The sequence below is a fragment of the Triticum urartu genome, chromosome 7A, assembly GCF_056163025.1.
Source record: "Triticum urartu cultivar PI428250 chromosome 7A, HENAU_Tu73, whole genome shotgun sequence".
NCBI lineage: Eukaryota > Viridiplantae > Streptophyta > Magnoliopsida > Poales > Poaceae > Triticum > Triticum urartu.
Window position 1 is genome coordinate 119,777,388 of NC_141879.1, and position 14,144 is coordinate 119,791,531.

The window sequence follows — 14,144 nt, forward strand, 5'->3', positions numbered from 1 at the left end:
TGCATTTGCCAAAATGTAAATCAAGCATTTGAAAATGTTAAATCTGTAGAGTAAAAATGTTGAGCGTGTATTAAAAAATGTTAATCTTGAATTTCAAATGATCCTCGGAGTTGATTCATAGGACGGTTTTTTTTGTTTTCAACTACGGTTTCCAACAAAAAACTCTGTCGTAGACCTTTCTTGGATAACTGAGATGAAAGGATCATTACATGATCTAGAATATGGTTGAACATCTTCGATAACATCCGAACTTTATTAGTGCTTGGTAAAGTTTCATGACCTCCGCATTTGGCATTTCCATTTTAAATGATGTTATGCTAGGGTCTATAAACTATTTTGAGTAATTGAGATTGTAGCATTGATCAATATTCGGATGACATTCACCTGTAAAAGTATCTGTATTTATCATCTTACATGCTCAAGGACGAGCATGAATTAAGCTTGGGGATGCCGATACGTTTCAAAAGCATCTATAACTTGTATATGTTTCATACCACTATATTATCATTTATACATGCTTTTGGGCAGCATTTTTATTATTTTTATATTGGACTAACATATTAATCAAGTGCCCATTGCAGTTCCTGTTTTCTGGTGTTTTTGTATTTCAGGGAAAATAATTATTTTAACCCCCAAAAAAATCAGAAAAAAATTTATGAAGTTTTCCATCGGGAGACACCCAAAGTGTTCAGGGTCCACACCTGAAGGTGCCTAGGGGTTCTGGGCCGCCCCCTTGCGGTGCACCCAGGCCCAGGGGGCGCCTGGAGGCTACACGAAGATTATGTAGCTCTCCTTTTGCCGCAAGGTGCTCCCAGTAATTTTTGAACCGTCATGAAAAAATCAAATCTTTTCGAGTTACAAATCTCCGGCGATGCTAAAAACGATGGCAGAGCTCAAATTTCAGAAAACAAAAACAATTCCGCTCAAAAGTGAGATCCCATCTAAAGGGCGGTTCTCGTCCTTCACAACCATGGCCACCAAAAATCAGAGGGGAAACCCTTCTCCCACCCAGGGAGAAGGCCAAAAAAGAAGGAAAAGGAAAGGCTTCAGAACACCGTCAGAGGAACCGTCATCACCATCATCGTCTCCAATAACTTCAACGCCGTCTCCACCACCATTTCCATCATTATTACATGGGCTTCTCCATCCATAAACCTCTATAATACATTGGCAAATATTGATGCCTTGTGCTATAAATTAGTTTCCCATGATTTATCGCATACTTTTGTCTATGTTTGAGTAGTAATTTGTTCCATGGCATCGATGAAATAATATAATGATTGGTTGAATGTTGGTTTCTATGCAAAAAAAATTGTTGTTGTGTATGAATGCACACTTGCATAGGGGAACATTTAAGGTTTTGCAATGTATTATGATAAATATGTGTGCGGAGGCCGGAATGGTAGATATTACCGATCCAAGCGTATATGTGTGCGGAGGCCGGAGTGATAGTACGACGAGCATACGTGCATTTTACCTTGTTCTGCAATTATAAATGCATGAGTAGGCTCCTCCCTAAAATACAACACATATTAAGGGAAGAATAAAGTCCATCTTATATAGTAGTGATTTGTCTGTCAGGTGGTAAGATAATTTTCAAGAGACGTGAAGGGCAATCACTTAATTTGTGATAAAACTTTCAGAGTTGTATGAAGGGTAGTTGTTTAGGTAGACATTGAGACGCTGAGAAACAATCCTTTGAAAAACAGACCCTGCGTCGCCTCGCCCAAGGCGACTCGGGCGTCCCTTGCCAAACCCTAGCGCCGCTACTCTCCTTCCTTCCACCTGCTGCCACGTCGTTGCCTGAGGATGCCGCCGGGCAAAGCCCGTGGGGCTGACGACGATGGCGGGGCCTTCTCTCGCGGCGGCACCCAGATCTGGTGTGCACGGACGAGGGCGGCGCGTCGGCGCGCGCTGGGACGCGAGGTCCTGGCGGGGCTCGACGGGTTGGTGGAGACGGGCGACTGTCCCTGGTGGCTGGTCTTGGACGGCAACGGTGGGGGCGCACAAGCCTGGATGGACGGGCGATGGATGGGTGATTGTGACGCCCCCGATTTAGTCGTACACTAATCATACACGCAAACGTGTATGATCAAGATCAGGGACTCATGGAAGATATCACAACACAACTATACAAATAAAATAAGTCATACAAGCATCATATTACAAGCCAGGGGCCTCGAGGGCTCGAATATAAGAGCTCGATCATAGACGAGTCGGCGGAAGCAACAATATCTGAGTACAGACATAAGTTAAACAAGTTTGCCTTAAGAAGGCTAGCACAGACTGGGATACAGATCGAAAGAGGCGCAGGCCTCCTGCCTGGGATCCTCCTAAACTAATCCTGGTCGTCGTCAGCGGGATGCACGTAGTAGTAGGCACCTCCCGAGTAGTAGTAGTCGGCGTCGACGGTGGCATCTGGCTCCTGGGCTCCAACGTCTGGTTGCAGCAATCGGGTATAGAAAGGGGGAAAAGAGGGAGCAAAGCAACCGTGAGTACTCATCCAAAGTACTCGCAAGCAAGGAGCTACACTACATATGTATGCATTGGTATCAAATGGAATAAGGGTATCATATGTGGACTGAACTGTAGAATGCCGGAATAAGAGGGGGATAGCTAGTCCTATCGAAGACTACGCTTCTCTGGTAACCTCCATCTTGCAGCAGGAGAAGAGAGTAGATGGTAAGTTCACCAAGTAGCATCGTGTAGCATAATCCTATCCGGCGATTCTCTCCTCGTCGCCCTGTGAGAGAGCGATCACCGGTTGTATCTGGCACTTGGAAGGGTGTGTTTTATTAAGTATCCGGTTCTAGTTATCATAAGGTCAAGGTACAACTTCGGGTCGTCCTTTTACCGAGGGACACGGCTATTCGAATAGATCAACTTCTCTGCAGGGGTGCACCACATTTCCCAACATGCTCGATCCCATTTGGCCGGACACACTTTCCTGGGTCATGCCCGGCCTCGAAAGATCAACACGTCGCAGCCCTACCTAGGCACAACAGAGAGGTCAGCACGCCGGTCTAAATCCTATGGCGCAGGGGTCTAGGCCCATCGCCCATTGCATACCTGCACGTTGCGTGGGCGTCCGGAGAGCAGACCTAGCAACCTCCATTACAAATGAAGTTGCGTTACGCGGTCCAACCCGGCGCGCGCCGCTTAGTCGCTGACGTCACGAAGGCTTCGGCTGATACCACGACGTCGAGTGCCCATAATTGTCCCTGCATAGATGGTTAGTGCGTATAGGCCAGTGGCCAGACTCATATCAAATACCAAGATCTCGTTAAACGTGTTATCTTGAAATATCCGCGAATGCCGACCAGGGCCAGGCCCACCTCTCTCCTAGGTGGTCTCAACCTGCCATGTCGCTTCGCCACACAGATCCACACAGAGGGCCGTCGGGACAAAGTTCCTTTCAGCCCCCAATCCGTGAATCACTCGCGGGTACTCCTCGAGCCAACCCGACTTTAGTCATCACATGTATCATGTATAAAGTATATAGTATATACCCGTGGTCACCTCCCGAGTGATCATGGCCCGATAGTATAGCATGGAAGACGGACAAGAATGTAGGGCCACTGATGATAAACTAGCATCCTATACTAAGCATTAGGATTGCAGGTAAAGGTGACAACAGTAGTAGCAAGGACAGACTATGCATCAGGATAGGATTAACGGAAAGAAGTAACATGCTACACTACTCTAATGCAAGCAATATAGAGAAGAGTAGGCGATATCTGGTGATCAAGGGGGGGGGCTTGCCTGGTTGCTCTGGCAAGAGAGGGGGGTCGTCAACACCGTAGTCGTACTGGGTAACAGCGGCGTCGGCTTCGGTGTCTAGCGAGAGAAGAGGGGGAAGAAACAATAAATATTAAGCAAACAGATGCATAGCGATGCATGCCATGACAAGTATCGGCGCTAGGGGTGCCCTAACGCGGTACGAGGTGGTACCGGTGAAGGGGGAAAACATCCGGGAAAGTATTCCCGGTGTTTCGCATTTTCGGACAGATGGACCGGAGGGGGAAAGTTGTGTGTCTGCTATGCTAGGGATGCGTGGCGGACGAACGGTCTGCGTATCCGGATTCGTCTCGTCGTTCTGAGCAACTTTCATGTACAAAGTTTTTTCATCCGAGTTATGGTTAATTTTATATGAATTTCCAAAGTTTAAAAGATTTTCTGGTTTTAATATTAATTCGAAATAAACGAATAAAATGCTATAGGTACACAGAGAGTGTACCCAGAGAGGTGCATATGTGGCTGACAGCAGGACCAGTTGACTGGGTCAACTGCCCAGTCAGCAGGGGCAGTCAAATTCAACCGCCCAGTCAGCGTTGACCGTTGACCTGGTCAACCTGACAAGTGGGTCCCACATGTCATAGGCGGACATTTAATTAACCGCCTAACAGTTGATTAGCGGGTTAATTAAGTTTAATTATCCTAAATTAATTCAGTTAATTAAATTAATTAAATAGTGTTAATTAAGTTAATTAATTATTTATTATTTTAATTATTTTAATTAATTAATTTTATACTTTTTAAAATTTTAATTTTCTTTTTAACAAACGTTCTGGGCGCGGGGCCTACTTGTCATAGGCCCATGGCCTTAACGGGCGCGTGGGTTCGGGCGAAACCGGGCAAAGGGCGCCCGATGGGGGGAAAACCCGGGCGCCGGCCTCGGGCACGGCTCGCCGGCGAGACAGAGCGCCGCCGCGGCGGGGGCGGCGGACGGCGCAGGGAAACAGAGCAGCGCGGCGCGGGAGGGGCCGGAGGAGCGCTGGGCGGCGATGCAGCGAGGAGCAGCGGGGCAACGGCGAGGCACGCAGGGCCGCGGCGGGCGCGCGAGCGAGTGAGGCGGAGGCGCGCGGGCGAGCGCGGCCTAGGTGCTCGGTAGGGCGCGCGTGCGAGCAAGCGACAGCAGCGGCGAGCACGGGGCGGCCGCCATGCTCGAGGCGCGGCAGATGCAAGGAGGGAAGGTGCGTGCGGCGGCGGGGGGTGCAGGGCTCGGGGCGAAGGACGCAAGGCCTCTGAGCGGCGCCGCGGTGCAGTGGCCGGAGCCGGGCGGGGGCGGCACAGCCCACACGCAGCAGAAGCAGCGTAGGACGGGGCGCGTCAAGGTCGCAACGACAAGCAGAGGCGGGCAGCAATGCGCAGAGGCACGGCGGCTCGGGGGGGACGGCAGTGACCGCGCGGAGCGGGAGCGGCGCAGCAGGGGAAGTGTTGGGGAACGTAGCATAAATTCAAAATTTTCCTACGTGTCACCAAGATCTATCTATGGAGTCATCTAGCAACGAGGGAGGAGTGGATCTACATACCCTTGTAGATCGCGCGCGGAAGCGTTCAAGAGAACAGGGTTGATGGAGTCGTACTCGTCGTGATCCAAATCACCGATGATCCTAGCGCCGAACGGACGGCACCTCCGCGTTCAACACACGTACGGAGCAGCGACGTCTCCTCCTTCTTGATCCAGCAAGGAGGGAGGAGAGGTTGATGAAGATCCAGCAGCACGACGGCGTGGTGGTGGAAGTAGCGGGATTCCAACAGGGCTTCGCCAAGCGCTGCAGGAGGAGGGAGATGTATCATGGGAGGAAGAGGGAGGCGCCAGGGCTTAGGTGTTGCTGCCCTCCCTTCCCCCATTATATATAGGGCCAAGGGACAGGGGGGCGCAGCCTTGGCCCTTCCTCCAAGGAAGGGTGCGGCCAGGGAGGAGTCCATCCTCCCCAAGGCACCTAGGAGGTGCCTTCCCCTTTTAGGACTCTTCCTTTCCCTTATCTCTTGGCGCATGGGCCTCTTGGGGCTGGTGTCCTTGGCCCATATAGGCCAAGGCGCACACCCCTACAGCCCATGTGGCCCCTCGGGGCAGGTGGACCCCCTTGGTGGACCCCCGGACCCCTTTCGGCACTCCCGGTACAATACCGATAATGCGCGAAACTTTTTCGGCGACCAAAACAAGACTTCCCATATATAAATCTTTACCTCTGGACCATTCCGGAACTCCTCATGACGTCCGGGATCTCATCCGGGACTCCGAACAACTTTCGGGTTACCGTATACTAATATCTCTATAACCCTAGCGTCACCGAACCTTAAGTGTGTAGACACTACGGGTTCGGGAACCATGCAGACATGACCGAGACGTTCTCCGGTCAATAACCAACAGCGGGATCTGTATACCCATGTTGGCTCCCACATGTTCCACGATGATCTCATCGGATGAACCACGATGTTAAGGACTTAATCAATCTCGTATGCAATTCCCTTTGTCTATCGGTACGATACTTGCCCGAGATTCGATCGTTGGTATCCCGATACCTTGTCCAATCTCGTTACCGGCAAGTCTCTTTACTCGTTCCGTAACACATCATCCCGTGATCAACTCCTTGATCACATTGTGCACATTATGATGATGTCCTACCGAGTGGGCCCAGAGATACCTCTCCGTTTACACGGAGTGACAAATCCCAGTCTTGATTCGTGCCAACCCAACAGACACTTTCGGAGATACCTGTAGTGTACCTTTTTAGCCACCCAGTTACGTTGTGACGTTTGGCACACCCAAAGTATTCCTACGGTATCCGGGAGTTGCACAATCTCATGGTCTAAGGAAATGATACTTGACATTAGAAAAGCTTTAGCATGCGAACTACACGATCTTGTGCTATGCTTAGGATTGGGTCTTGTCCATCACATCATTCTTCTAATAATGTGATCCCGTTATCAACGACATCCAATGTCCATGGTCAGGAAACCGTAACCATCTATTGATCAACGAGCCAGTCAACTAGAGGCTTACTAGGGACATGGTGTTGTCTATGTATCCACACATGTATCTGAGTTTCCTATCAATACAATTATAGCATGGATAATAAACGATTATCATGAACAAGGAAATATAATAATAATCAATTTATTATTGCCTCTAGGGCATATTTCCAACAGTCTCCCACTTGCACTAGAGTCAATAATCTAGTTCACATCGCCATGTGATTAACACTCACAGGTCACATCGCCATGTAACCAACATCCAAAGAGTTTACTTGAGTCAATAATCTAGTTCACATCACTATGTGATTAACACTCAATGAGTTCTGGGTTTGATCATGTTGCTTGTGAGAGAGGTTTTAGTCAACGGGTCTGAACCTTTCAGATCCGTGTGTGCTTTACAAATCTCTATGTCATCTCCTAGATGCAGCTCCCACACTCTATTTGGAGCTAATCCAAATAACTATTCTACTTGGAGCTATTCTAAATTGTTGCTCCATTATATGTATCCGGTATCTCTACTCAGAGCTATCCGGATAGGTGTTAAGCTTGCATCGACGTAACTCTTTACGTCGAACTCTTTATCACCTCCATAACCGAGAAACATATCCTCATTCCTCTAAGGATAATTTAGACCGCTATCTAGTGATCTACTCCTAGATTACCTTTGTACCCTCTTGCCAGATATGTGGCAAGGCACACATCAGGTGCGGTACTCAGCATGGCATACCGTATAGAGCCTATGACAAAAGCATAGGGGACGACATTCGTCCTTTCTCTTTCTTCTGCCGTGGTCGAGCTTTAAGTCTTAACTTCATACCTTACAACTCAGGCAAGTACTCCTTCTTTGATTGATCCATCTTGAACCCCTTCAAGATCATGTCAAGGTATGTGCTCATTTGAAAGTACCATTAAGCGTTTTGATCTATCCTTATAGATGATTAAGTAGTACGCATCCTTGTCATCCCACGAGGTTTGGTAGTGACTTGATCTGAAGTTTCATGATCACTATCATAAGCTTCCACTTCAATTGGTGTAGGTGCCACAGGAACAACTCCCTGTGCCCTGCCACACACTAGTTGAAGAGACGGTTCAATAACCTCATCAAGTCTCCACCATCCTCCCACTCAATTCTTTTGAGAGAAACTTTTCCTCGAGAAAGGACCCGATTCTAGAAACAATCCCTTATTGCTTTCGGATCTGAGACAGGAGGTATACCCAACTGTTTTGGGTGTCCTATGAAGATGCATTTATCCGCTTTGGGTTCGAGCTTATCAGCCTGAAACTTTTTCACATAAGCGTCGCAGCCCCAAACTTTTAAGAAATGACAGCTTAGGTTTCTCTAAACCATAGTTCATACGGTGTCATCTCATCGGAATTACGTGGTGCCCTATTTAAAGTGAATGTGGTTGTCTCTAATGCCTAACCCATAAACTATCGTGGTAATTCGATAAGAGACATCATGGTATGCATCATATCCAATAGGGTGCAGTTATGATGTTCGGACACACCATCACACTATGGTGTTCCAGGCTGTATTAGTTGTGAAACAATTTCCACAACGTCTTAATTCTGTGCCAAACTCGTAATTCAGATATTCATCTCTATGATCATATCATAGATATTTTATCCTCTTGTCACGACGATCTTTGAACTTCACCCTGAAATTACTTGAACCTTTCAATAATCCAGACTCGTGATTCATCAAGTAAATATACTCAACATCTACTCAAATCATCTGTGAAGTAAGAACATAACGATATCCACTACACGCCTCAGCACTCATTGGACTGCACACATCAAAATGTATTACTTCCAACAAGTTGCTTTCTAGTTCCATTTTACTGAAAACGAGGCTTTCAGTCATCTTGCCCATGTGGTATGATTTGCATGTCTCAAGTGATTCAAAATCAAGTGAGTCCAAACGATCCATCTGTATACAGTTTCTTCATGCATATCTACCAACAAACATGGTTCGCATGTCTCAATCCTTTCAAAAATGAGTGAGTCCAAAGATCCATCAACATGGAGCTTCTTCATGCGTTTTATACCGATATGACTTAAGTGGCAGTGCCACAAGTAGGTGGTACTATCATTACTATCTTATATCTTTTGGCATGAACATGTGTATCACTATGATCGAGATTCAATGAACCATTCATTTTAGGTGCAAGACCATTGAAGGTATTATTCAAATAAACAGAGTGACCGTTATTCTCCTTAAATGAATAACCGTATTGCGATAGACATAATCCAATCATGTCTATGCTCAATGCAAACACCAATCTCGATGGTAGAGGGAGCGTGCGATGCTTGATCATATCAACATTGGAAACACTTCCAACACATATCGTCAGCTCACCTTTAGCTAGTCTCCGTTTATTCCGTAGCTTTTATTTCGAGTTACTAACACTTAGCAACCGAACCGGTATCTAATACCCTGGTGCTACTAGGAGTACTAGTAAAGTACACATCAACACAATGTATATCCAATATACTTCTATCGACCTTGCCAGCCTTCTCATCTACCAAGTATCTAGGGTAATTCTGCTCCAGTGGCTGTTCCCCTTATTACAGAAGCACTTAGTCTCGGGTTTGGGTTCAACCTTGGGTTTCTTCACTAGAGCAGCAGCTGAATTGCCGTTTCATGAAGTATCCCTTCGTGCCCTTGCCCTTCTTGAAACTAGCTCGTTACCGTAGAGATAATAATAAATTGATTATTATTATATTTCCTTGTTCATGATAATCGTTTATTATCCATGCTATAATTGTATTGATAGGAAACTCAGATACATGTGTGGATACATAGACAACACCATGTCCCTAGTAAGCATCTAGTTGACTAGCTCATTGATCAATAGATGGTTACGGTTTCCTAACCATGGACATTGGATGTTGTTGATAACGGGATCACATCATTAGGAGAATGATGTGATGGACAAGACCCAATCCTAAGCCTAGCACAAAGATCGTGTAGTTCGTATGCTAAAGCTTTTCTAATGTCAAGTATCTTTTCCTTAGACCATGAGATTGTGCAACTCCCGGATATCGTAGGAATGCTTTGGGTGTATCAAACGTCACAACGTAACTGGGTGACTATAAAGGTGCACTACAGGTATCTCCGAAAGTGTCTGTTGGGTTGGCACGAATCGAGACTGGGATTTGTCACTCCGTGTAAACGGAGAGGTGTCTCTGGGCCCACTCGGTAGGACATCATCATAATGTGCACAATGTGATCAAGGAGTTGATCACGGGATGATGTGTTACGGAACGAGTAAAGAGACTTGCCGGTAACGAGATTGAACAAGGTATCGGTATACCGACGATCGAATCTCGGGCAAGTACAATACCGCTAGACAAAGGGAATTGTATACGGGATTGATTAAGTCCTTGACATCGTGGTTCATCCGATGAGATCATCGTGGAACATGTGGGAGCCAACATGGGTATCCAGATCCCGCTGTTGGTTATTGATCGGAGAACGTCTCGGTCATGTCTGCATGTCTCCCGAACCCGTAGGGTCTACACACTTAAGGTTCGGTGACGCTAGGGTTGTAGAGATATTAGTATGCGGTAACCCGAAAGTTGTTCGGAGTCCAGGATGAGATCCCGGACGTCCCGAGGAGTTCCGGAATGGTCCGGAGGTAAAGAATTATATATAGGAAGTGCTATTTCGGCCATCGGGACAAGTTTCGGGGTCACCGGTAACCGGGACCACCGGAAGGGTCCTGGGGGTCCACTGGGTGGGGCCACCTACCCCGGGGGGCCACATGGGCTGTAGGGGGTGTGCCTTGGCCTATATGGGCCAAGGGCACCAGCCCCAAGAGGCCCATGCGCCAAGAGAGAGAAAAAGGGGAGAGTCCTAAAGGGGGAAGGCACCTCCGAGGTGCCTTGGGGAGGATGGACTCCTCCCCCCCTTGGCCGCACCCTTCCTTGGAGGAAGGGGCAAGGTCTGCGCCTCCCCCCTCTCCCTTGGCCCTATATATAGTGGGGAAAAGGAGGAGCAACCATACCTAAGGCCTGGCGCCTCCCTCTCCCTCCCGTGACACATCTTCCTCCTCCCGCAGCGCTTAGCGAAGCCTTGTTGGAATCCCGCTACTTCCACCACGCCGTCGTGCTGCTGGATCTCCATCAACCTCTCCCTCCTCCTTGCTGGATCAAGGCATGGGAGACGTCTCCGTTCCGTACGTGTGTTGAACGCGGAGGTGCCGTCCGTTCGGCGCTAGGATCATCGGTGATTTGAATCACGACGAGTACGACTCCATCAACCCTGTTCTCTTGAACGCTTCCGCGCGCGATCTACAAGGGTATGTAGATCCAATCCTCCCTCGTTGCTAGATGACTCCATAGATTGATCTTGGTGACACGTAGGAAAATTTTGAATTTATGCTACGTTCCCCTACAGTGGCATCATGAGCTAGGTTTATGCGTAGTTTCTATGCACGAGTAGAACACAAAGTAGTTGTGGGCGTTGATTTTGTTCAATATGCTTGCCGTTACTAGTCTTATCTTGATTCGGCGGCATCGTGGGATGAAGCGGCCCGGACCGACCTTACACGTACTCTTACGTGAGACAGGTTCCACCGACTGACATGCACTAGTTGCATAAGGTGGCTAGCGGGTGTCTGTCTCTCCTACTTTAGTCGGATCGGATTCGATGAAAAGGGTCCTTATGAAGGGTAAATAGCAATTGGCATATCACGTTGTGGTATTTGCGTAGGTAAGAACCGTTCTTGCTAGAAACCCATAGCAGCCACGTAAAACATGCAAACAACAATTAGAGGACGTCTAACTTGTTTTTGCAGGGTATGCTATGTGATGTGATATGGCCAAAAGGATGTGATGAATGATATATGTAATGTATGAGATTGATCATGTTCTTGTAATAGATGATCATGGAGCCCCAAGATGGAGATCAAAGGAGCTACATGATATTGGCCATATCATGTTACTATTTGATTGCATGTGATGTTTATCATGTTTATACATCTTATTTGCTTAGAACGACGGTAGTAAATAAGATGATCCCTTACAACAATTTCAAGAAGTGTTCTCCCCTAACTGTGCACCGTTGCTACAGTTCGTCGTTTCGAAGCACGCCGTGATGATCGGGTGTGATAGATCCTTACGTTCACATACAACGGGTGTAAGACAGTTTTACACATGCAAAAACACTTAGGGTTAACTTGACGAGCCTAGCATGTACAGACATGGCCTCGAAACACAGAGACCGAAAGGTCGAGCATGAGTCATATAGAAGATACGATCAACATGAAGATGTTCACCGATGATGACTAGTCCGTCTCACGTGATGATCGGACACGGCCTAGTTGACTCGGATCATGTAATCACTTAGATGACTAGAGGGATGTCTATCTAAGTGGGAGTTCATAAGATGAACTTAATTATCCTGAACATAGTCAAAAGGATTTTGCAAATTATGTCGTAGCTCGCGTTTCAGTTCTACTGTTTAGTTATGTTCCTAGAGAAAAATTAGTTGAAAGTTGATAGTAGCAATTATGCGGACTAGGTCCGTAAACTGAGGATTGTCCTCATTGCTTCATAGAAGGCTTATGTCCTTAATGCACCGCTCAATGTGCTGAACCTCGAACGTTGTCTGTGGATGTTGCGAACATCTGACATACACATTTTGATAACTACGTGATAGTTCAGTTAAATGGTTTAGAGTTGAGGCACCAAAGATGTTTTTGAAACATCGCGAAACATATGAGATGTTTTGAGGGCTGAAATTGGAATTTCAGGCTCGTGCCCACGTCAAAAGGTATAAGACCTCCGACGATTTTCTTAACCTGCAAACTAAGGAGAAAAGCTCAATTGTTGAGCTTGTGCTCGGATTGTCTGAGTACAACAATCATTTGAATCAAGTGGGAGTTGATCTTCCAGATAAGATAGTGATGTTTCTCCGAAGTCATTACCACCAAGCTGCTAGAGCTTCGTGATGAACTATAATATATCGGGGACATGTATGATGATCCTTGAGATGTTCGTGATGTTTGACACCACAAAAGTAGAAATCAAGAAGGAGCATCAATTGTTGATGGTTGGTGAAACCACTAGTTTCAAGAAGGGCAAGGGAACAAAGGGATACTTCATGAAACGACAATTCAGCTGCTGCTCTAGTGAAGAAACCCAAGGTTGAACCCAAACCCGAGACTGAGTGCTTCTGTAATAAGGGGAACAACCACTGGAGCAGAATTACCCTAGATACTTGGTAGATGAGAAGGCTGGCAAGGTCGATAGAAGTATATTGGATATACATTGTGTTGATGTGTACTTTACTAGTACTCCTAGTAGCACCAGGGTATTAGATACCGGTTCGGTTGCTAAGTGTTAGTAACTCGAAATAAAAGCTACGGAATAAACGGAGACTAGCTAAAGGTGAGCTGACGATATGTGTTGGAAGTGTTCTCAATGTTGATATGATCAAGCATCGCACGCTCCCTCTACCATCGAGATTGGTGTTTGCGTTGAGCATATACATGATTGGATTATGTCTATAGCAATACGGTTATTCATTTAAGGAGAATAATGGTTACTCTATTTATTTGAATAATACCTTCAATGGTCTTACACCTAAAATGAATGGTTTATTGAATCTCGATCATAGTGATACACATGTTCATGCCAAAAGATAGTAATGATAGTACCACCTACTTGTGGCACTGCCACGTAAGTCATATCGGTATAAAACGCATGAAGAAGCTCCATGTTGATGGATCTTTGGGCTCACTCGTTTTTGAAAGGTTTGAGACATGCGAACCATGTCTATTGGTGTATATGCATGAAGAAACTCCATGCAAATAGACCGTTTGGACTCACTTGATTTTGAATCACTTGAGACATGCAAATCATACCACATGGGCAAGATGACTGAAAGCATCGTTTTCAGTAAAATGGAACTAGAAAGCAACCTGTTGGAAGTAATACATTTTGATGTGTGCAATCCAATGAGTGCTGAGGCATGTAGTGGATATCGTTATGTTTTTACTTCACAGATGATTTGAGTAGATGTTGAGTATATTTACTTGATGAATCACGAGTCTGAATTATTGAAATGTTCAAGTAAGTTCAGGGTGAAGTTGAAAGATCGTCGTGACAAGAGGATAAAAGATCTAAGATATGATCATAGAGTTGAATATCTGAATTGCGAGTTTGGCACGGAATTAAGACATTGTGGAAATTGTTTCACAACTAATACAGCCTGGAACACCATAGTGTGATGGTGTGTCCGAACATCATAACTGCACCCTATTGGATATGATGCATACCATGATGTTTCTTATCGAATTACCACGATAGTTTATGGGTTAGGCATTAGAGACAACCACATTCACTTTAAATAGGGCACCACGTAATTCCGATGA